This window comes from Anolis sagrei, chromosome 3, assembly GCF_037176765.1.
Source record: "Anolis sagrei isolate rAnoSag1 chromosome 3, rAnoSag1.mat, whole genome shotgun sequence".
Taxonomy (NCBI): Eukaryota; Metazoa; Chordata; class Lepidosauria; order Squamata; family Dactyloidae; genus Anolis; species Anolis sagrei.
This window is the reverse complement of record NC_090023.1, coordinates 256,298,950-256,324,473: the sequence shown is the minus strand read 5'-3', so window position 1 is coordinate 256,324,473 and position 25,524 is coordinate 256,298,950. Positions and strand designations below refer to the sequence as shown.

Here is a 25,524-nt window from a genome sequence, read left to right as displayed (position 1 = left end):
ACACAAGTCACTGAACAACCCAATGTATGTCCTTCATTAAAAAAAAATGATTTTGTCATTTAGGAGTTGTAGTTGCTTTGTTTGTTTTACTGCCAAAGAAACAAATAAGTTTGGAGTATTGGTGTTGAGGACAGAAGCAGGTTTTTTCTCCATTGGAAGAGTACCCCCATGGGCATCCATGTCTTTCCCTTGAAGAGTGGAAAGTGACTTCTTTTTTGTGTGGAGCAAACTAGAGATCAACATTTATGAATAACAGATACAGCATAGAACGGAAATCCCTTCCCTTCTACTGCTGACCCGAGTGAACCTGATAATCCTATCTATCTGGCTGAGCCAGTGATTTTGTTTGTTAACCCTTACAGTACAAATAGTCTTCTTTGGCATGACACTAGCCAGATGTTTTGTTCTATAGTTCACATTATTCTTATTCCTTCAAAATGTTAGCTTGAACACAGGAGTATTGTATGTGCAAACATCTTGAGCAGTGGTTCTCAACCAGTTGGTCCCCAAGTGTTTTGGCCTACAACTCCCAGAAATCCCAGTTTGCCAACTGTTAGGATTTCTGGGAGTTGAAGGCCAAAACATCTGGGGACCCACAGTTTGAGAACCACTGATCTAGACTTGCTTACTTAGGTGATCCCTCATTGTCCGAGTAAGATTGTCCTTCAAGTGTGGTGTCCTGGCGGTGGGTATCTAGGTGACTGTGGAGCCGTATTCTTGACCCACATATTCTCCCGCAGTGAAGGCATCGGTTTCCATGTGGAAGGCGGTCCCGGTCGGGGTTCCCTTGACGTGCCTTCATCTTGGCACCTTTCTTTCTTTCTTTCTTTCTTTCTTTCTTTCTTTCTTTCTTTCTTTCTTTCTTTCTTTCTTTCTTTCTTTCGCCCTCCATTCATGCCTCTTCAAATTCTAAAGCACTGCTGGTCATAGCTAACATCCAGCTAGAGTGCTCAAGGGCCAGGTCTTCCCAGTTTGTGTGGCATCCTGGCGGTGGGTATCTAGGTGACTGTGGAGCCGTATTCTTGACCCACATATTCTCCCGCATTGAGGGCATCGGTTTCCATGCGGAAGGTGGTCCCTTTCGGGGTTGCCTTGACACGCCTTCCTCTTGGCACCTTTCTTTCTTTCACACTCCATTTGTGCCTCTTCAAATTCTAAAGCACTGCTGGTCATAGTTGACCTCCAGCTAGAGTGCTCAAGGGCCAGGTCTTCCCAGTTTTCGGTGTCTATGCCACAGTTCTTACAAACTGATCTAGAGGATTGCACTAGAATTACAGAACATCTTTGTATATTCTTTGTACAATCACTTTTTCACTCTCATTGGATTCTTGGTTATAGCTCAATTGCATAACATTTACTTGTCTTTTTGTAACTGAATTCACTATAAAGATAAGTAAAGGAGTGAGGAGGAGATGAAACCTAAACCTACTTGCCCTTCATTTAAAATAGCAGCAGACACTTCTCTGAATTACTTCACTTGCTACACACCAAAACATCATCTTAGGTATGAAAATGGCCATTCAAATCACTAGAAGCCTTGTCTGTTTTACAATTGAAATCATCTTTGTGCAGAGGTCAAAAAAAGTATACCTATAGTTGAGGTAATGAACTGAGGATGGAATATAAGAGTATTGAAGGTATTGATGTATTCTAAGAAAACCAATAAAAACATACTTTTAAAAAAAACAATTGAAATCATCTTTTAAAAATGGAAATACCCTTCTGGGGAAATGGGGAGCTGGTACTCTGTCCTTTCTGAAGTTGGCTTCTTCTTCTTCTTCTTCTTCCGAATGAATGAAATATTTGGATGTCCTCAGCGACTTTGGAGGCTCTTTTCCTTCTTACCGCCATCAACTATTCAGAAAAGGAGAAAATGACTGGGAAACTGTGAGAAAATCCAGGCCTCTGGCTCTTGCATGAGAAGAGTTAAGAAGTTCTGAACTAGCGTTTTGCCAACCCCCAAAATAGAGATTTCAAATAGCCATGTATGAAAAAGCTGTCAGCCAGAATGTCTAGAATTTGAGAAATTTATACTTACTATGGTATTTTTAAACACATATATGTAATGGAACACTTCTGTAAATAGTATAACTCAACTCCAGAAGGAAAAGTGTTACAACTAAAATGGTAGAACCTTATTCCTAAGGACTGAAATTGAAAACCACTACAGCCTGTATTGCACAGGCTGTTACAAAATAAAAATGATAGAATCATGTTATCAGCACATTATGTTCCAGCCAAAAAAAAGATGAAGAATTAAATCTCAAAAATGGGATCCTGCATATCCCATACTCCTGAGTGCATGGCAGAAATTCTCCTTAAAAGGTCAACTCAACTTTGATAGGCTGTGTGTGTATGTATGTTTATGTGTGCGCGTGCATGCATATATGTATGTGTGTTCTAACTAATATTTCTGTAATTATTTTGGACAGTGATTGCTTTCCACAGGCCTTAGGTGACAGATCTGTATTTGCTGATAGTCACCCTCCTCTACTCTAAAAGTAGCTAGCAGCCAGTAACATAAAAAGGATGCTAACTCAGTTGCCAAAGTTTTAGATGGCAGCTATATCTTCACAAATATTCCAAGTGTCATAATGCATAATAGATGTGCTTAGGTGGTTCATTTTTTATTTCAATTTACAAACATTAAAACATGCTCACTCTCATACTAAAAATGTGTGAGAATTCTATTGCAATTCAGTTTTGATCAGAATGAACTGAAATTTAAATGAGTGCAAAAGGAAACTGAACCAGCAATGAGAAATAATGAGTAATGACTCACTGAGAGGTTGAAGTTTACCATCTGTGACTTTAATTGGAACAATAATTTGTAAAAAGAAAAAAACTCGTTTACTGCACGTGTTCATGCCTACAAAATGTTAGAATGTTTGTCTTACTAGCATTAGCTGATTTATAAATGGCTGTTGTTAATAGGGTTGTCTCTTTATTTTCAGTATTTCATTTCCCTCTGACCTGTATATACTTTATATAGCAAGTCATTTCAGTCATCTACGAAAAACTAGTCCATGAAAACATATGACATAATGCATTTATTTTTATGGCATTGTTGTTGTTTCTTATTGCACCTACGTTTAGCACCACTCTGGAAACTAAAATTGAATTCTTCCTATTTAGAAATTATTCTGCTTAAATGTTCAAAACCTGCTGATAGAGGAATCAGAAGTTGTGGAAACAATGCCACTTACATCTGAGTCCAGTGATCCTGTGAATAATTCCAGAGGACAACTGGTTGAGATTTTTTTTAAAAAAATTGTTGGGGGGTGACAAGGGGAAGGGACAAAAAGTGACTGTGATGACTCCAGGAAAGCCTAGATCAGTGGTTCCCAACCTTCTTAATTCTGTGACCCCTTAATAGAGTTCCTCATGTTGTGGTGCCCCCCAACTATAAAATTATTTTCTTTGCTACTTTTAGAACTGTATTTTTGCTACTATTATGAATTGTCATGTAAATATCTAATATGCAGGATGTATTTTCATTCACTGGACCAAATTTGGCACAAATATCTGATATGCCCAAATTTGTATAGTAGTTAGTGGTGGGGGGGGGTTGATTTTGGAATTGTAGTTGCTGGGATTTATAGTTAACCCACAATCAAAGAGCATTCTGAACTCCACCAATGATAGAACTGAATCAAACTTGGCACACAGAGTTCACATGACCAACAGAAAACACTGGAAAATGCTGGTTTGTTGGGCATTGCCCTTGAGTTTTGGAATTGTAGTTCACCTACATCCAGAGAGCACCGTGGACTCAAACAATGATAGATCTGGACCAAACTTGGCATGAATACACAATGTGTACAAATGTGAACATTGGTGGAGTTTGGGGGAAATAGTCCTTGACATTTGGGAGTTATAGTTGCTAGAATTTATAGTTCACCTACAATCAAAGAGCATTCTGAACCCCACCAGCAACAGAATTGGGCCAAACTTCCCACACAGAACCCCTATGCCTTGAAGGGACTTGCTGGCGCGAACCTCCCTCCAGCCTCACATACTCTCGCTCGCCCACACATACACACCATGCGACAATACGCTGAGCATGCCTGCTCTCACTTCAATTGGAGTCTCAGGAACAGCTCTCCCCTTGGCTGAGAGGCTGGCCAATCACAGCAGGAGCAGGGTTTTTGGTGGGAGGATTCGCTGTCTGTTTCCAAAAAGGAAGAGAAGGACCGTTGGAGAGATCTTCAGCCTTCTCTGCCAAACTATCAAAAATATTTTTTTTCTGATGGCCTTTGAGGACCCCTCTGAAACCCCCTTGTGACTCCCCCCCCCCCCCGGGGTCCCGAACCCCAGGTTGGGAAACACTGGTGTAGATATTCCTGGAGAGAATTGAATCTACATCATATCAGAAGCGTGCCTATGACATGTAAGCTTTATGTTTATATTCTCATCCTTTGGAGTGTTGATGTGGAAAGCTTGCAGATAAATATTTCACTAGCCACAGTTGACACAGACATTTTTACACATTTTAAGGCTATAGTTTGTAGATGTGAGCTCAAGACCTTGCTGCTGTAGCTTTGGGTGCTTTTTATTTGTCAATCATGTATTTTCCATGTTGGCTGCTGGCAAGCTTATCTTTTGGCTGCATAGACTTTGGATCTTTGTGCTCTGCCCAGTGCCAGTATGACCTCTCTGGCAGCTCAAACTGTACATACAAGGAACCTTTGGGAAAACAGGAAAGCCTTATAATTCTTTGCTTCTAATTCAGTAGAATTACAGTTGGGTAGAATAAATGGTTTATATGTGACAGGCCTAGAAAAGAAGAGACTTTTGAGATTGTGAGGCTGCATTTAAATGCGTTTTGCTGCAATTTCCTTGTTATACGTTTACAAAACTACTACTACTACTGTTGTTATTTCTAAAAGCTTCTATCCCATACTTTATCACAGGATATCAGGACAGCAAACAATATAAAGTGTTTCAAACATTTCTGCATTAAAAGCATCAATAAACACATATAATTTATACAATATAACAACATATTAAGCAAAACAATAGTAAAAACTACTTCAAATGCAACAGTTACAGCAACTTTGGGAAACTACAGTTTTCAAAGTCATGTACATAAACATGTGAAAAAAAATGTAATCCTGAAATTTTAAGTAAAATTGCTTCTGGAATAAAATTAATATCTGTACCAGTAGTTTCTCCAAAGGGAAGCCACTCCACAATTGGGGTCCTACAGCCAAGAAGGTCCTCTCCTAAGTCCCTGTACTTTGTATCGCCCCCAACTGATGCGATGGAGAAAAGCGTCCCTTTCTTGGAAGGTTATATATGTGGTCTGTCCCAAAAGTAAGGAGAATGATTTTAAATATTTATATATTCAACATACCTGCAATTACAGTTCATCCTCTTGAAAATAACTTAATTGTGATCGAAACCCAGTGATTTTAGTGTTGCTACCATCTTTGCAACAAAGGAGGAAGTCTTCACTTGAGATGTTATTCAAAGCCCTAATCTCTGTAACAAGACCCAAACACTGCTACACACTTTGTTAATGTACCGACTGCTGCAATGACGTGGACTCAACTGAGGAAGGTCAAGTTGGGTTCCTTCTGCTGCCTCAACTCCCATTTCCTTCTCTGGGCTTCTGCGTTGTGCAAATAAATCATTCCCATTACTTTTGGGACAGATCACATATAGGGAAAGTGCTCCTTCAAGTCCCAAGCTATTTATGTCAGCACCTTGAATTCAGACTGGAAGCGAATTGAAAGTCAATGCAGTTCCTGTAAGATCAGGGTTACAATATTTATATGTTATTCCAGTCAATAAACTCTCTTCTGCATTTTGCTCTAGATTTAGCTCCTGAGTAGACCTCAGAGTCAACCCCACGTAGTTTGCATTGCAGTAATCTAATCAGGAAGTTACCAGGGTGTGCACTACTGTGATAAATTTGCCCGGGACAGGAAAGACTATCGCAAGTGATCAGTCTGAGCTGGTTCCAAGCAGTTTGTGTGCAATTGGAGTTCACTTGGGCCTCCAATGGCAAAAATGGATCTAGAAGTCCTTCCAGTTTTACATACTTTCTCCTTCAGAGAGAGTGCAACCCCATCCAGAGTAGGTCGCTTGCCTTATTTTTGAATTTACTGAGAATTGAGTGTATGTTTGTTATGCAAATTCTATCTGCAGAGTTGCTATTGAAGAAACAGACATTTCTCTAGGATGGTGTGAATATCAGGATTTATTTATTTGACCAAACAGCTGTACTGCATTTTTTAACAAACAAACAAAACGCAAAGTTTGCAAGCTTGGTAGTTGACTAAATGTCCTTTGACTAGTATCTGGCCACTTGGAGTGCTTCTGGTGTTGCTGCAAGGAGGTCCTCCATCGTGCATGTAGCAGGGTTCAGGTTGCATTGCAACAGGTGGTCTGTAGTTTGCTCCTCCACGCTCGCACCTATCAGGATTATTTTGTGATAAAGTCCTTGGCATAGCCACTAGTGTCCTTGAGGTGGATCTGTAATTGGTTAAGTGGACGAACACAGAGAGTGCTCACTAATGCTTCCTCTTCATCTTGGAAAGAAGTGACAAGTGGAGTGCCGCAGGGTTCTGTCCTGGGCCCGGTCCTGTTCAACATCTTTATTAATGACTTAGATGAAGGGCTAGAAGGCATGATCATCAAGTTTGCAGTCGACACCAAATTGGGAGGGATAGCCAATAGTCCAGAGGACAGGAGCAGAATTCAAAACAATCTTGACAGATTAGAGAGATGGGCCAAAACTAACAAAATGAAGTTCAACAGTGACAAATGCAAGATACTCCACTTTGGCAGAAAAAATGAAATGCAAAGATACAGAATGGGGGACGCCTGGCTCGAGAGCAGTACGTGTGAAAAAGATCTTGGAGTCCTCGTGGACAACAAGTTAAACATGAGCCAACAATGTGATGTGGCGGCAAAAAAAGCCAATGGGATTTTGGCCTGCATCAATAGGAGCATAGTGTCTAGATCTAAGGAAGTAATGCTACCCCTCTATTCTGCTTTGGTTAGACCACATCTGGAATATTGTGTCCAATTCTGGGCACCACAATTCAAGAGAGATATTGACAAGCTGGAATGTGTCCAGAGGAGGGCGACTAAAATGATCAAGGGTCTGGAGAACAAGCCCTATGAGGAGCGGCTTAGGGAACTGGGCATGTTTAGCCTGAAGAAGAGAAGGCTGAGAGGAGATATGATAGCCATGTATAAATATGTGAGAGGAAGCCACAGGGAGGAGGGAGCAAGCTTGTTTTCTGCTTCCTTGGAGACTAGGACGCGGAACAATGGCTTCAAACTACAAGAGAGGAGATTGCATCTGAACATTAGGAAGAACTTCCTGACTGTGAGAGCCTTTCAGCAGTGGAACTCTCTGCCCCGGAGTGTGGTGGAGGCTCCTTCTTTGGAAGCTTTTAAGCAGAGGCTTGATGGCCATTTGTCAGGGGTGCTTTGAATGCAATATTCCTGCTTCTTGGCAGAATGGGGTTGGACTGGATGGCCCTTGAGGTCTCTTCCAACTCTTTGATTCTATGATTCTATGATGGTTAAGGCAATAATCTGTCTTTCTTAATGTTCATTAAAAAGCCTATTTCATTGATAGATTGTAGATTACCAATAGTTACGTTTTTAACTGCCAGTTCACATTGACTCCGTTGCCTTAGGGAATCTCAGAGATTAATTTACAGCTTTACAGATTAAACAGGTAAAGTCAGTGAGTGATGCTAATGTGCAACATCATTTCTTATTGCCTTCATAGATTTTGGCTCTCAGTATTCATTTTTTCTTCTTCTTCAAGGAAGATGTAACAAAATCGTAAAATGTATTCCAGTTTCGTTGCATTCCATAAATGAGCATCAACAACCAAATTGACTGGAGAGGAAAATATCAACAAAATAGTTCTGTAGATATAAAACAAGTGTGAAGCAAAGAGATTGCTTGATACAGCCTTCTAAGCAGACTTTCCCAACCCTGTGATGACACTACAACTATCATGAACTGATTGTAGACCACTCTGCCTGGGAATGATGGAGATTTTAGTCCAACACATTTGGGGGCCACTAGATTAGGGAGGACTGGGTTGTTGTAGGTTTTTTCGGGCTGTATGGCCATGTTATAGAGGCATTCTCTCCTGACGTTTCGCCTGCATCTATGGCAAGCATCCTCAGAGGTAGTGAGGTCTGTTGGAACTAGGAAAAAGGGTTTATATATCTGTGGAATGACCAGGGTGGGACAAAGGACTCTTGTCTGCTGGAGCTAGGTGTGAATGTTTCAACTGACCACCTTGATTAGCATTTGATGTCCCGGCAGTGCCTGGGGCAATCTTTTGTTGAGAGGTGATTAGATGTCCCAGATTGTTTCCTCTCTGTTGTTTTGCTGTTGTAATTTTAGAGTTTTTGAATACCGGTAACCAGATTTTGTTCATTTTCATGGTTTCCTCCTTTCTGTTGAAATTGTCCACATGCTTGTGGATTTCAATGGCTTCTCTGTGTAGTCTGACATGGTGGTTGTTAGAGTGGTCCAGCATTTCTGCGGCTATGTTCATGTTGGTTCATCAGGTGCTCTGCTATGGCTGACTTCTCTGGTTGAAGTAGTCTGCAGTGCCTTTCATGTTCCTTCGGGATGACTGTTTTATTATTATTATTATTATTATTATTATTATTATTATTACCATTGAGCATCTATCCAATATAGATCTTCATCAAGAGCAGTGGTCCCAATCATTTTATGATCAGGGACTACTTGACCAGGGACCACTCTCCAACAATAGTACCAATAGGGTTACAAATCAGCTTTTCGTCAACTTTAGATTTGGTTTCGGATGCTGATTCAGAAATTTGCATCGGATAGACCACATCAGCTCTAGTTTCTGATACAGAACATATGCCATGGTCAGCGACAGGGACGGAGTGGCAGGCGGCGCAAAAGGAACATAAATAAATAAATAAAGTGGAAGTAGGCTCATGGACCAGATTTTCGTTCTCGTGGCCCAGTGGTGGTGCACGGCCCACAGGTTAAGAACCACTGGTCTAAAGGGTCTCGCTTCTTGTTGGCAAGTTAATACGGGTTTTCCTCATGATTGAATGCAGGAGTTGCTAGACTGAGTGATTATTGTATCTAAATCTGTAATACATTTCTCTGTATGTCAAAAGTGTAGGAAAGCAGTTTCCCTGAAGTAAATTCCTGTAAGCAGAGCCAGATGTGCAGCTGACTATAGCTAATGTTCTGCTGACTACACACTGCTGAAGAGAAAGTTAGAATGAAACACCCAAAAACAAATTGAAAAGTTATATTTGGATGACTGACCCTGATGCCGAGAGGAAAGTTACCATAGCCCTGAAATTCTTAAGCACATGCATTGACTGAACAGCATGCAAATTCAAGTGGATTTTGGAAATGTAAGTTAGATTACTTTGGGATTTAGGATTTTTTGTTTTCAAGACTATTTTATTAATTTTATTTATTTATTTGTCATTTCTGGGCAACCAGTCCATTGTATTACATTTCTAACAGAACAAAACAAACAGACAAAACACAAAATTTGCAAGTTTGGTAGTTGATTAAATGTCTTTTGACCAGTATCTGGTCACTTGGAGTGCTTCTGGTGTTGCTGCAGGAAGGTCCTCCAGTGTGCATGTGGCAGGGCTCAGGGTGCATTGCAGCAGGTGGTCTGTGGTTCGCTCTTCTCCACACTCGCATGTCGTGGATTCCACTTTGTGGCCCCATTTCTTGAGGTTGGCCCTGTATCTCGTGGTGCCAGAGTGCAGTCTGTTCAGCGCCTTCCAAGTTGCCCAGTCTTCTGTGTGCCCAGGGGGGAATCTCTCATTTGGTATCAGCCATTGCTTGAGGTTCTGGGTTTGAGCCTGCCACTTTTGGACTCTCGCTTGCTGAGGTGTTCCAGCGAGTGTCTCTATAGATCTTAGAAAACTATTTCTAGTTTTAAGTCGTTGACGTGCTGGCTGATACCCAAACAGGGGATGAGCTGGGGATGTCTCTGCCTTGGTCCTTTCACTGTTGGCTGCTACTTCCCAGCGGATGTCAGGTGGTGCAATACCGGCTAAGCAGTGTAAATTCTCCAGTGGTGTAGGGCGCAGACACCCCGTGATAATGTGGCATGTCTCATTAAGAGCCACATCTACTGTTTTAGTGTGGTGAGATGTGTTCCACACTGGGCATGCGTACTCGGCAGCAGAGTAGCATAATACGCATGCCCAGTGTGGAATACATCTCACCACACTAAAACAGTTTTCAAGACTGAAAATTAGGTTTCTAATCTGGATGCGGATTCCCACACTAGGAGACCTGCATCCACAGGAGGCTTTGTAGTGCTTAATAGTCACAGGACTTTATCTTGTTACGCATCCTGTTCTGTTCTATAGTTCAAAGGGTTTCCAAGCAGGAATAGAACTTATACTAGCTGTACATGTTAGTTAAATGTGTCCCCATAATTCTCATCCAAATATTATGGTTATATCTTTTTTTATTTATAGGATAGGTGGATGCTGACTAAGTATACAGTATGTGCCTGTTTCTAAATCATAGTCTGTGAAAAGGCATGTGTTCATTCTCTTGCTCTTTTTCTTTCTTCCTCTCTGTCTTTCTATCTTTCTCTTTCATTTCTGCTCTGAGTTCACCCAAGCTGGGCCCATTAATCTTGCATAGATGCACCTAATGTTGTGACATGTAAAACACCGAATAAATGGCATATTAATTAGGTAATTACAGGTCTCCTCACCCTAGGCCATCCTTGATCATATGCAGGTTTATTATGTAGCTACTGCTTTGCTTATCCGTTGTATTCAGTAGGCCAGACCTGATTAATTGGAATGTCTTGCATTGTGGCTGGGACCATTCCTGCCTCTCTGCTATAGATTCCCTCTTTTATAGACCAAACTGGCCTCAGTTTAAGCCTTCTTCATAATTCTTGTGGGGCTTATCCCAATAGCCCTAAAAATGACAGGAAGGGGAGCTCGAGGAGCCCCCTTCCCATTACCACCAATAGGCTGGATTTTGCTGCATTTTTCAGCAGCAGACCAAAAATGGCTATTCAGCTACCCACCAATTTTTGGAAGGCGTGCAAAAACAGAACCAGGGATCTCCTGAAATTCGGCCAACAGAAACAGATAGAGGTTCATCCAAAATACACAAGCCTATTATATACCCTTTGAATGTGATTCTTGCTGATTTGAAGTAGGATCCCCACCAACAGTGTTGCAGGACATTATTGGGTATTTCCACATAGGTTTTCCCTAAAAACATGGGGATATTTAGTTACATATCAATGGGAAAGTTAGTAGGAACTCTATGGCTTGTAGGCCTTCCTTAGTCCCATGTACCTTGCAGCCTTCACAGCTCCTAACTTCTTACTCCTATTGTAGGGAAGTCCCGAGAAAACTGATATCCGGGTCAGTGTGAACCTATGGAAATTTAATTACAACTCCTTGTTCAAGGAACTTCGTGTTTATTGCCACTTTCTTCTTATAATTGCTGCGGTACTTTTTACATTGGAGGTGGGAGTGGATGGAGACAGCGATGAGTCAAAAATCTTCCTGGGTTGCAGTTTGTATTGTTATTGATTCTAAAATAAATGTAGGTTAATCTGGTGTGATAGGACATAATATATTATCTAGTTAATAGATTTACATTCCCTATCTTAGAAGAAGTCATAAGGCATTCATTTTGTGCCTAATGTCTAAGAGTTTCTTCATTTGCTACTAGTCCTAAGTGGAGAACCGTTGAATGGGATCTCCAGCACGAAATGTTAAATTTGTTCGTGTGTGTAGTTATCCAGATGTACCTTTCAAACTTGCTGTTTTATTTCATCATGACTATTAATGAATATCAGTCCATCCCTTTATATGCACACTGTGGGTATCATTTGTATTTTTTATAGTACCAGATTTGGTAACCATCATTCCCATATGAAACTCCCCAACTCAATTCCTGGATAGTGTGTATGTACGTATAAGTACCCATTGCTTATTTAGATCAGGATATTCATTGTGTATTCATTGTGTCGAAACATTCCCTGTTAGGAACTTATCCACTTCAGTATTAACTCTGGTAGTCACTCAAAAATGATGGTAGGGAGTCAAGTCTTCAGATAGCACACGCACACAATATTTAGTCTGGTTATAGAACTCTCTTATGGTAAGCTATTGTTCTTCCCTTCCATTTAGCTTCTTAACTATTGTATAATGTGACCCAAAATTATATGTTCATTGTAGACTCACCAGCCTGTTTGGTTTGCCCAGGGTAATCAGTCCATCTTAGAGATACAACCTTTGTGTTTCCAGAGGTGGAAGGTGGCCACTAATTCTTCATCCTATTATGCATTGCTAGGTGTAATCTGACACCCACACATCCAGAAGTCTTTAATTTAATCTCCACATTGCAGATGAGTTTATCTGCAGAGGAAATAACCACTACAGTGACTGTTATGTGCTTCAAGTCATTTTTGACTTTTGGCAACCCTAATGCAAAAACTATTATCTCTTGACAAGATTTGTTCAGGGAAGGGGTTGCCTTTGCTTTCCTCTGAGGCTAAGAGTGTTCAATTTGCTTAAAGTCTACCAAACGATTTGAACCCTGGTCTCCAGAGTTGTGGTTCTTGTTCCAGCTACTAAATCATTGTACTTCGCTGGTTGTCATATATATGTTATAACCAACGGTTGGTTATAATATATATATACTTTGTTAAATGTTTCTATTGCTATAACCCAGCATGATAAACTTGTGCTTTTTGTATTAAGTAATTAGCTTTTTTAAACATTGTAATTATCTATGTATGCTGAATCCATCCACTGTCTTAAATGTTAATATTTTTAGCTAACACCATTTCATATGTATATTTGTCTTCTGCTGATAGCAGAAGGAAAAATAGAAAGCCCAACTTTTGGAACTTTGAGTTTCTTCCCCATTTCATAAGTGTTTTTTGCCACTTTGGTCGTCTTTTTGTTTTTCGAAGCTAAGCCAAATCAACCCTGATTAGAACTTGAATGGGGGGCTATTACAGGTGCTGTAGGCTATATTGCAGAGGAAGGAATAGACAAAACTACCTCTGAGTGTCCTTTGCCTAAGAAAACTATGAAATGTATGGGTTCACAATAAGCTATAAGGTGACTTGAAAGCACAGAGTTCTGAAAAACTTTTTTAAAAAGTGCACAGCTTGCTGCTATTCTTGATACTGCTTCCCAAGCTCCCACTATTCTGGGGACTAGTACCATATTAATTAATGGTTATTGCATGTAATTGTTTCTTTCTTTCCTAAAGACTCTTCAGAGACCCATAGCTGATGGCTTATAGAGGTGCACGTACCACCACTTTAGGTAGTACTTGGGTAGTACTCGATTATGGGCCTATTCTCCTTTTTTAAAAGAAGGTGAAGTTAGAAGTGAAGTTAAGGCTAATAGGAAAATCGGTGAGGATGAAGGGTAATCTTGTGTATGGGTAGGGATTGACTGTAGTAGTGGGCTGATAAGAATGGTTCAAAGCCGTTTGCCAGCAACAACTATATTAAAAATTACAAAGTTAGGCAAGACACTTGGGTAGGCTCCATTGGCTCATGGACATCTTTACCCAGGAATGTCTATGCATTTAGTAGAATTGGTATTCAAACCTGTATGACCTAATTGAGGTGCCAAGTTTATCTGGTGAGCCCACATATCCATCTTTTAGAGCTTAGATGAGTGACCACTACTAATACTTGTCATAATGCCTCCAGTGTGAAACACAAGACCAGTTACTCTCCCAAACTCACTAAGGTTATCCTTCAACTGACTGTTCCATCCACCAATTTGGTGGGATAGAAAACTCTGACCTATTGTCTCAAGCCTTTGGGGTTAGATATGAAATTCATGGAGGCACCACAAGTTGACAGGCAACTTGAACATAGACCTACATCCCCGTTTCTTCTACTTGTTTCTATTATACTTGATTCTGTGCTCATAAAATGTGGATTTCACACTATTATTGAAACGGTAGACTATAAATCTGATAAATAAATAATATCTGTTTGAAGCCTATGCTTGTTGATGATGTCTTCACAAAACAGAGTTCCTGTGGAGAGATGTTATGATATGAAAAGATTGTTCTGATATCTCTTTATTTAACCAATTTTTAGCCTACATATCTTTCATGATAGAATTCGAGATGACTTGCTTGAAATCCCCAGGTGGTCCCCCCTATCCATGCACTGTTGAGATAAGACCTGTTTAAGACTCAAAGCATTTTCCACCCCAAATTTTCTTCATTACTGATTTTATATTGGGGGGGGTGTCTAATTCTTGGTGTATAGATGTATCTTTCTGCAAATTCTGACATTTGGGAATCCTAGTGTTCCAGACTGGTGAATCTTACTGGAACCAACACAATTTTACTGTTGTTGGTGCTGATTGTAGTTCCAGTCCAGGTGCATATTTTGTGATTGTATAAAAACAAAACTAAGAATTAGGTACTGAATGGGAAAATATTTTGAAAACAAGTTTCCATTATGGCTTGGGGAAGTTTCATAGTTTATTTGTATAGTGAATCCTTTTAATGCAAAGGGTAAAAACTTTGGCCATTCTAAGTAGTGCTAAGAAAAAATCTTGACTGCAAACAGCTCTTGTCAACCTGGTGCATCCTGGATTTAATTATTTAATTTGCACCACTGCTCATAAGTAAGTTATGTGGCACTTGAAGCCAATTTTTTTAGGGATTAGGTGAGTTGGCATGTTATTCAAGTGTACCTTATACTGTGTAATGCGGACCAGATCCTGTGTTGCTATTGTGCATGTCCCTAGTACTTACTTACTTACTTGTTTAGGCGATCCCTTGTAGCCTGAGGATGATGGTCCTCCAAGTCTGGTGTTTTGGCAGTGGGTCCGTAGGTGTCCCTAATCCATTTGAATATTGAAATGAATTAACTCTGCATTAACATATTTTAACACATATTATTTATCATTTCCCTGTATTTCCTTGGACTAGTGACAAGATGAATATTGTTTCTCTCTGTCAGGATTCAAGGTGAAAAAAAATGTTTTGCACAATCTGGTCTCTCCACGCTTTATAGCATGGTGTGTTAATGCCATACTGTTTTGGCATTTTCTTTAAATTTGTTTTCCTTTTTCCTTCCAGTATCGTCTTCTTGTGATTGGAGGCTCCTAATAGGAAACCTTCCACCCATCAATGCTCTGCCAATGGTAAGTACGCCAAGAATGCTCCAAGTATGATTTCATGTTTTCACTTTTCTTTCATAAAATTGTCTCTAACATGAAAGTGAGAAACAAGCATACTGTTTAGGAAAAATGCTTTTACACAATGGATCTGCTTTACATTGGGTGATATGAGCAGTTTGGTTTTGTGTTTGTGCGCAAGTGCATATATGTGTGCTTTTGTGTATTTTATTCACTTACGTTTTCGTTAGCCTGACATGTTCTGAGTGCAGTTAGTAGCAATTCTGGGTTTCCCTTTTGGCTTAGATGTTTTCAGACCTAAAACCCAGTACCGAATTCTTGCATCCTGAATCTTAAATTTTGATAAGTGCATCACATGGCTGCCACTGGGCTATAGTATGAGCCCAGTACATCACTTCATATACTTGGGAAAGGATATGGTTTATGCAGGCTGATACTGACCACTCCATCCCCATTATTTCTACAATTGACTTAGTATTTACATCAGAACCAATGTTTCTTGAGCTCAGTTTGAGTAGTTCTTCTTGTCTGTGTGATATGTTTCCTCTTTTGCAATGTACACATGCATTCATGAATTATGGGTTGTGATACCATGAGTAGTAGGGTGTGGCAGTGCAACCTTAAACCACTTTGAACAGATAGATAAGACTGAGCTGTAGATAGTAATGTATCCTCAATTTCTGTGCAGGATACATCCCAGGACTTTGTGTGGATATTTGAAAAATGGATAGTAGCGAATCTTATTTTTTCCCCCAGTGGTATAAATTATGAAGATACTGAGGGGAGAGGTGTAGCCCAGTGGTTCTCAACCTGTGGGTTCCCAGGTGTTTTAGCCTACAACCCCCAGAAATTCCAGCCAGTTTACCAGCTGCTAGGATTTCTGGGTGTTGAAAGCTAAAGCTTCTGGGAACCACTGGCTGGTGTAGCTTATACGGGAGGGCCTTAGTAAAGAAATGAATAAGTGAAACTGTGAATAAGTGAAACCGTGTGTATCATTTCTGTAGATACAAGGTCCATGCTGTATAACATACAGTTCATGTTCAGGAGTGATTTTTAATTTTCTAAACCTGATTAGCTAGTCATGCTGCTGGCCAAAAAGTTGTCAGTTTAAGAAGATAGGTGGTGAGGTTGAGACATTTTCAAGTACTGTACGTCATTAAGTGTCTTCCAAGCCTTTTATTTCTGTCTTTTCAGAATGGTGTAATTTCCCAAATTGCCTTTCCCCTGACAGAATAAAGCCTGTCCCCTCTATTACTGTACTGTTGCATACTGAGATTTATCTGAGACTGAAATATTGTTCTGCATTATTGCCTCTCTTAAAAACATGACTCATTGCATATTAAACTACTCCCAACACTTCATTAAATTTTAAAATGCCAGGAAGAAGTTGTTTCAAGCCCTCTTGCATTTATTCCAAGTTTTTCCCCTACAGGTTATGCCAGAAAATAAGTATTTGTATAGTTGTGAGCCTGTTACTTGGTGTAGAGATAACTGATCCTTAATTACAGCTTGGAGCAGAAAACGGTCCTTTCTCTAGAAGAAAGAATACATACATAGTGCTCTCTGTGTGTTTTCACGATTGTGTAATGCAAAGAATAATGCAGTGCTGGTTGAAACATGCAATGTGACAGGTATTTCAGGTTCAACTTTTTACATTTATTTTTCAATGAAAGCAAGTTTCCATTATGGATGGGAGTCTAGACTTGAAGACATTTCATAATTTATTGTTGGGCTCACAGTATGTACGTAGAAGGCCAAAGGTTGGCCTCCACAACCTGGACTTGGAATGGCCTCTCTCTGAAATCCTGGAAAGCCTTACTTGTCCTGATGAAGACCAGTTACTTTGGACTGCAAACTAGCATTCTTTCATAATTGACTATGATATATGAGGCTGATACGGGCTGACTTCCAAAACATTGGGAAGGTACCAGGTTGGGTAAAGCTGCAGCAGCCAATAGAAATTTAGCTGGCAATGTTTTTATTTCTGTGTTAACTGTAGTAAAGTCTCTTGCAGATATATAAATTTTCACATATTCACTCTCACACATAGGAACAAAGAATTGAAAGGGTGTCTCCCTGCTTTGTGAGATTATGGGAGGTTCCCTGCTATTCTTTTTATTGTAGGTTACTGTTTAAAGTGATTACAGTGGAAAAATAGCTCAATATTTGATAAAACACATCGTTTTTTTGTATAAAATGGGTTTTCACAAAATAGCCTTTTCATTTTTGTTTTGTTTTTGCTGACATGTGGGAGAGTTGCTTTGAGTCCCCTTTGAGGAGATAAAGTGGGGTATAAATAAATATGACAACGACGACAACAACAAATAATAATAATTATCAGCATTTTTTAAATTGGATTTGTTGACATTTTGAGACATACATCTTATGTCAATTCTGAAAAAAAAATATGCAGGTATTTTTTTAATGTGCAGATATACAGAATTTGTAGAACAGCATATTAGAGTGCAGAAGACCTTGTGGCTGCTTATCCCAAATAGCCTCATCATGTATTGCAATAAGTGGAATATATGGATTCTTCTCTTTCCTTAGTTCACAGACCATCCTGTGATAAAGAGATCTTTTGGGAGGTTGTTTGGGGTGTGCAACAACACTTCTGTTCTAGAAGTCGTCTTTGAATGTTGCTCAGACAGCATCTGCACATTAAGAGAATCATAACAATACATAGAAGGCTAGGACCTCCATATCCTGCATTTCCTTTGGGTATTGTGCGCTCAGTTTATATATACCATACACTTACTTCCCTAAATAAAAATGAAATACCATAAACTGGCGCTTATTGTAGCTGAAGTCTAAGTTACGAGGTTCTCAATTACAGTTTAGCTCAACAATAAATTCACCTTTGGCTTTGTATCTCCTATGCCACTGTAATAGGAGATGTATAATATTGGCCTAATGTTGGATGGCACAGTGTCAGATCACCAAGATAAAGGAACAATTTGAGTAATCTGTCCTTGATACATGCTTTAGTAATGGGCACAACACAAGCCCATTCTACACTGCCATATAAAATCTAGATTATCTGCCTTGAACTGGATTATATGGCAGCGTAGACTCAGATTATCCAGTTCAAAGCAGATAACGTGGATTATCTGATTTGATAATCTGGATTATATGGCAGTGTAGAAGGGGCCTCAATTTAAACACAGTGCTGTAAAATACATTTCTTAAACAATATAGTACAAGGATTAAAATACAATAGCGATAGAATATTAATTCAAAATTCATTGAGTAGAACTGCTGGAAGACATGACTCTTCAATTGTACCTTAAAATTTGACAGCTCCTTCCATAGTCTTGGGGCAGCCAATTAAAAGATCCTCTGGGTGACAGTTGCCAATCAGATTCTTGCTGGTAGGAGAAAGCATCTCCCAGAAGGTGGATTATATCGAAGAAGGCAATCCTGTAGGTAACCTGGGAGAAACCATGTAGGGCTTAAAAGATCATAACCTAGATTTTCCTGTGACCAATCTAGTTTAGGGGCGCAAAAGTGAGAGATTGTCTGGCATCTGGTAGGTGTCATTACCTGGCTGACATTTATATTTTGCTTGGCAGATGTTGGGTTGGGCAGGTATGCCTCACAATGCTTATTAAGGATATCTGAGATGACATTCAATTTGTACCAAAAGATAGAGTCCCTTTTCTGTGTATGCAGCCCTACAACTTGGAATCTGTTTGAAGCCCTTGATTAAACCAGGAAGTCTCAATTAAACATAGTTTTGAATTCACATGAAATGATGTGATTTGGTTGTCATTTTGAAAACAGCCAGACGCTTCCATCAAATTTGACTTGGATTTTGAGTTTCTAACTTGCTTGTCAAGATGATAGCCATAATACTTGGATTCAATTGGAATCTGTGGTAAAGTAGAGATTGTCATAGAATCGTAGAATCAAAGAGTTCGAAGAGACCTCATGGGCCATCCAGTCCAATCCCCTGCCAAGAAGCAGGCATGTTGCATTCAAATCACCCCTGACAGATGGCCATCCAGCCTCTGTTTAAAAGCTTCCAAAGAAGGAGCCTCCACCACACTCCAGGGCAGAGAGTTCCACTGCTGAACGGCTCTCACAGTCAGGAAGTTCTTCCTCATGTTCAGATGGAATCTCCTTTCTTGTAGTTTGAAACCATTGTCTGGTGTGATCACAACTTTGCATATGGTCCTGAGAACCAAAAGAATTGGGTGTGTAGACAAAGGATCTGTTCCTTTTTTGTATTTTGGATTGCTTGAGCAGGAATGGTACGTTTTCCTATCCTTGAAGAAAAAAATGTTTGTAAAGAGTATTCCTTTTAATACCATTTAAGTTTAGCTGTTCTATTTGTACTCTTTTTTTAGTTAGATCCACTTCCTTTAGGAAAGAGTTGCTAGTTGAATGGGAGGGGAATGTTTCTTTATGATCCACCCCTTATGGGGCATAAAGTCTGATTTAAGCCCCTTTAAACGGGGAACAGGAGTCTCATAAAATTGCTTCTAGCTCTAAAATGTCCAGTATTGGCTTGTTCCCTTAAGTATTCACTTCTTTTTTTCTGGATCATCCTATAAGAAACATACTACTTTTTAAAATGTTGAATGTTTGCTTTTTCTGTTGCTATCAATGCATGGTCCAAAGGTGTCATTCTTCTGCTAAGCCTTGGAAGCACTTCTAAACCTCTCTATATGTCTCTCTTTGTGTGTGTGTGTTCAGAAAGAAAAAAAAGAAAACAAATAATACCTTCATAACGGTTTTTCATAATACATCAACTAAACTACTACAACCAACACAATTATATCTAGGACAATCATACCAAAATAAACAAACTCACACTAATAAACACATACCAAATATTTAACTATGGAAACTAGTCTTCAAGCCTCACACTCATTGCCTGTTTATTTTTACTTCTTATTTTCCATTCCCTTTAGATAATACTAAATATCCACCCTGCTACTTTTAACAACATTCTTCCAAATCCAAACTTTTGTGATGTGGGATAAAATTTTATGAGAATACATTGAGGATTAAGAGTAAGGATATGGAAGAAATAGAGGGAGTTTCCTCATTTTCAAAAATAGCAGCAATTCTGCAGGCAGATCCATGTGGATTTTTAAATTACTTATTATAGCAACATCTTTGTAGTGTTGTTTTTGCAGAATCTGGTACTTAATTTTCTATTAAAGAAAAAAAATCTTCCTCGTTAATAGACATAGACCTTACTTCACTATAATTTGTGACTTCTAATTTATCTCCTATTAATGAATTAATGCTCCTGTCATAACAAAGTGTTTTGTTTTATTTGTTTGTTTGTTATTTTGTGCCAGGAGCGATTTGAGAAACTGCAAGTCGCTTTTGGTTTGAGAGAATTGGCCATCTGCAAGGACGTTGCCCAGGAACACCTGGATGTTTTTGATGTTTTACCATACTTGTGGGAGGGTTCACTCATGTGCATGGGGAACTGAACTGACGCTCTCCCTAGATTCGAACCGCTGACCTGTTGGTCGGCAATTATGCCGACACAAGGATTTAACCCATTGTGCCACTGGGAATGAAAGTTACTGTTCTCTAGAGTAGATGCCCATGAAACTAATTACATAACAGGAAACTTTGGATTTAATCCCAAAATCTACTGAATAAGTTCAAGTGTGTGATGTAAGCAGGGTTCAACTAATTGGAAATGGACCTACTAAATTTAATTTGCATGTGAGTGGAAATACTCCACGGGATATCATTACAGTTCAAAAGAGGAAACTCCCCTAAAATGATGAAAGTGTTAGAAAGGAAGTTGAAAGGAAGACTTAAAAGGGTCAGAATTCTTTTGGATAATTTGAGCATACACCTGAATAGAGATTTACTTAGAACAGATCAAAGTCATGGGTGTCCAATGCAAGGCCTATGAGCTGAATCCAACCCGCCACATCATGTTATGTAGACCGCAAAACTTTCAATGCTAGGGCAACTTATTTATATTTATGCAGTCTTACAATTACAAACAGCTCTTTGAATGCAACCATAAGGCTGATATTGCCCTTGGTGACAACGGGTTTGACACCCCTGGGTTAGGTGCAGGGCTAACAATAGTGTAAAGTTGTTATGAGCTGAAAATGTTTTGGTTTTTTTTCATAAACTGGAAGTCTTGCTCAATGAAGGTTTTCTTTTTAAACCCACACACTTGTACAAAGAAAATTTAAGAACATAAAAAACAAAAACAAGATTTTGAACATGACATTGAGAATTATATCTAGATTTCTAAATTAAAAATTAAAATTCGAAGCCAACCAGGGACAATTGAATAGTAATAGCATTAAATGATAAGGGGGAAGGTGGAGAGAAAATATCAAATTACTCTTCAAAATGCAACTACTATATAAGCCGACCCGAATATAAGCTGAGGCACCCCATTTTACCACAAAAAACTGGGAAAACGTATTGACTCGACTATAAGCCGAGGGTGGGAAATGCAGCAGCTGTTGGTAAATTTCAAAATAAACATAGATTTCAAAATAAAAAAATAAAATTACATTAATTGAGGCATCAGTAGGTTAAATGTTTTGAATATTTACATAAAACTGTAAGATTAGGCTGTCCAACTCTGATTAAACCATTACTCTAACCTTCTTCAATATAGATGTGTTTACATAGCCTTCCAATATTAATAAAGAGAGTAAAATTACAATAACAATAACAATAATAAATATAATAAATGTAATAAAATAAAAATAATAGAGTAAAATAATGTAAATATAATAATAATAATAATAAATAGAGTAAAATAATAAATGTAATAAAATTATACTAAAGTAATATAATAAATAACGTTGATTCAAGTATAAGCCGAAAGGGACTTTTTCAGCCTAAAAAATGGGTTGAAACACTAGGCTTACACTCGAGTATACACAGTATATATTTTTTTTTCAGACATCTGAAATAATGTTTCTAGGAGGAAGAAATGAGAATCTGAGGCAAACAGTAATAATAGAAGTTCAAGACTTCCCCAACAAATTCAAAATAAGTCACTGGGTGTAGATTATATCCGTAAAATGTGCTTAAGGATCTTAAAAATGGAACTGCAGTTCTTCTAAATACAATCTGTGCTATATTCCTGTGATCAACTTCTCATACTACTACATACCTATAAAATCTGCTAGAGTTGAAGGATGGAAGACTACGGAAAGCTAAATTGTGAATCTTACTTTTTTCATTTTATATAAGGGGCACTATTTTACTATATGTCGTATATAATAGGATTTGTGTTTCCATGTGAGTCCTGGAACCAAACCCCAGTGGATACAAAAGGCTCACTGTAGCACATTTATAAAATCATAATAAATCAGTTAGGCTTGGACCACAAGGAGGTAAGATGTTGCATAGACACGCTACAACCCAGGCAACTGCAGTAGAAGAAGATGGATGTATTACTTGCCTTTTGTTGTGTACAAATGATCTTGGAAGGCTTCATTTCCATGCAGTACGTGCTGGAATCAGACTTGTCATGATGCGTGTCCGGTTGACATTACCTGAGGACAGGGCTACAGGAAAGAATGGCTGTAAACTTGCTATTTTCAGTGGCAGCTACACGTGGTAACGTGTCATTTTCCCTTTTCCTTTTCAAAATAAATAAAGTTCCACTAGTATGTACAAGTCATGTTTGCTTGGTAGTTTTGAAATATAGCTTGGGAAATATTCTTCCAACACTAACTCAGCAGCACCACTAAAAAAAGAACCAAATAATATTAGTATATTAATTTGTTCTTTGCTCTTCAGCATCATGAGGGTTTTCAAGAATACAGGAAACACTTGGACAAACATGAAACTCAGTAAAGCCTTTCATACTGAGCTATTTTAACTGGGCAGCAGTCAGATTTCGAAGTTAAAGGCCCAAACTTGTATATGCATGTATAAATAAAGTACAGCCACCCTTTCCACATTTGCTGGTTCTCCACAAAACTCTGAAAGTAAAATACAGTGAATAAAAATGCTATTTTTTTACATTGTATTATTTTTCTATTGATATTACATAAATCTCAATATATTGCTTAAAAAGTACTTTTTAAATGTGAGAGAACATCTCTTAAAGAATTTCTGTTGAAATCTGACAGTGGAATTTTACTGGAGGACTTAGAGATTCTGAAAAAGAACATTTTAACCAAACGTGTAAATAATAATAATTTATTTATCGTGTCAGGGGCAACCAGACCACTGTATTACATTTCTAACGTAACAAAACAAACAAACAGATTAAAAAAAGCACAAAGCGTGCAAACTTGATAGTTGATTAAATGTCCATTGACCAGTATCTGGCCACTTGGAGTGCCTCTGGTGTTGCCGCAAGAAGGTCCTCCATTGTGCATGTAGCAGGGCTCAGGTTGCATTGCAGCAGGTGGTCAGTAGTTTGCTCTTCTCCGCACTTACATGTTGTGGATTCCACTTTGTAGCCCCATTTCTGAAGGTTGGCTCTGCATCTCGTGGTGCCAGAGCGCAGTCTGTTCAGCACCTTCCAAGTCGCCCAGTCTTCTGTGTGCCCAGGGGGGAGTCTCGTTTGGTATCAGCCATTGGTTGAGGTTCTGGGTTTGAGCCTACCACTTTTGGACTCTTGCTTGCTGAGGTGTTCCAGCGCATGTCTCTGTAGATCTTAGGAAACTATTTCTTAATTATCATCATCATCTTTATATTTCACCCTATCTCCCCGGAGGGACTCAGGGTGGATTGCAAACTTAAAAGACAAACATTCAATGCACAAACACAACAACAATACACCTACAATAACGAAAATTGACAACCCTACATATAAAAACAAATTATGCCCTAACAACTAAAATTAAATGAGAAATGCAGCCTGTTATATCAGGCATACGACAAAGCATTCAACAGAAGCATAAAATTCCCAGTACCTTGGGGGCAAATAGGTTGATCATTGCTCAAGATGTCTGGTGGGGTGAACAGGGCATGGATACGGATGGTAGCAATTAATCAGAGGTATAATTGTAGTATTACAATCTCCTCCTTCTCCTCCTCCTCCTCATAGGCCAGTGTGCAAAGGTACGTCTTCTGCTGTTTCTTGAGGGCGGGGAGGGAGGAGGCTATCTTTAACTCCTTAGGAAGAGAGTTCCAGAGGTGAGAGATGGCCATGGAGAAGGCCCTTTTTTCTCATTCCCACTAGCCGCACCTGGGACAGGGGTGGGACCAAGAACGGGCTCCTCTGATGACCAAAGTGTCCAAGTTGGTCTATAGTGGGAGATGTGACTCGTCAAATAGTCCCAAATAGACTTGTCAAATAGACTCGTCAAATACTCGTCAAATAGGACCCAAGGCAGACTATCAAATCGGCAAAAGTCAAAACTGAAAACGTGGAGTGCTGCCTGTATCTGTAATATTAAATTAATAAATATATTACACAAATGTTATGGCAGCAAACTGATCATACGTATGCTTGGTCTTAGTGCTCCCATGTGGTCCTGGTTATGTATAGCATTGTGTTTCATGTACTATTTTACTGTTTTGTTTTCACCCTCATTGAAGGAGCACAGTAGTACAGAAAGGTGATTTGAAAATACTCTAAATATGCAAAACAACAATACACAGTAGAAGTGTGCATGGATTTATAACTCTGGGCAAAGATCATATATGAAGGATGAATATGAACCATGAATGTGAGATAATGCTGGCATGGCTTCACTAGGGAGTGGCTTCTTTTTTGCTTTTAGGTATGAAATCATTCACAGAAAAGAAAAGAAATTGCTTGTTAGAATAGGACAGTCTTCCCAGTTTGTTATCCTCCTCAATGTACTGAATTGCAGCTCACATTGCCAGTAAACATTGGCAGTGTTGGTTGGCACAGATGGCAGCTATAATCAAGATAGAGAAGCATGGAATAGATAATGCTTGTGATGAAACCCCCCCACCCCACAATATTGGATCAATTTTAATGTATATTTCACTGTTGAACTCTGAAACACACACACACACACACAATAAAAATGTTGTAAAACATACAGATGCTTTTGGGCCAGTGGACTCACTTTGTCACACAGCAAGATAGTGTATAAAATTAAACCTTGAAGTTGAATATTGTTGGTGGCATAACTGCATAAGTTGATTTTGTAATGGAAAATCTGGAGCAATGAGTCATCGGCACCAGAGAATAGCTGGAAGAGCAGGGTCAAGGCAGGTAGCAATCTAGATGTCGTTATTACTGTTCTTCAAATAAAAATGTTTTGAATGGTAAAGTTCAGAAAGAGTAGGTGAAACTATAAATTGTGAAAGTGCAGTGCTGGGATCTGGCTTCACAAATCAGCTTTGATTCAGTTCTCTATGGCAACAGCTAATCAAGGTGATAGTCATGCAGTTTTTTAAAAAACTCTTTAAT

At 39.0% G+C, this 25,524-nt stretch overlaps 1 protein-coding gene across 4 annotated transcripts in view; it reads left to right on the top strand.

Moving 5' to 3' along the window:
- Window positions 1-25,524, top strand: part of TBL1XR1 (TBL1X/Y related 1) — a 218,870-nt gene that overhangs the window by 92,812 nt on the left and 100,534 nt on the right. For all 4 annotated transcript variants that reach the window (XM_060767487.2, XM_060767489.2, XM_060767488.2 and 1 more), the window contains exon 2: window positions 15,112-15,176. The gene's annotated coding sequence lies outside the window, so the exon portion shown is untranslated. The remainder of the gene's footprint in view (window positions 1-15,111; window positions 15,177-25,524) is intronic.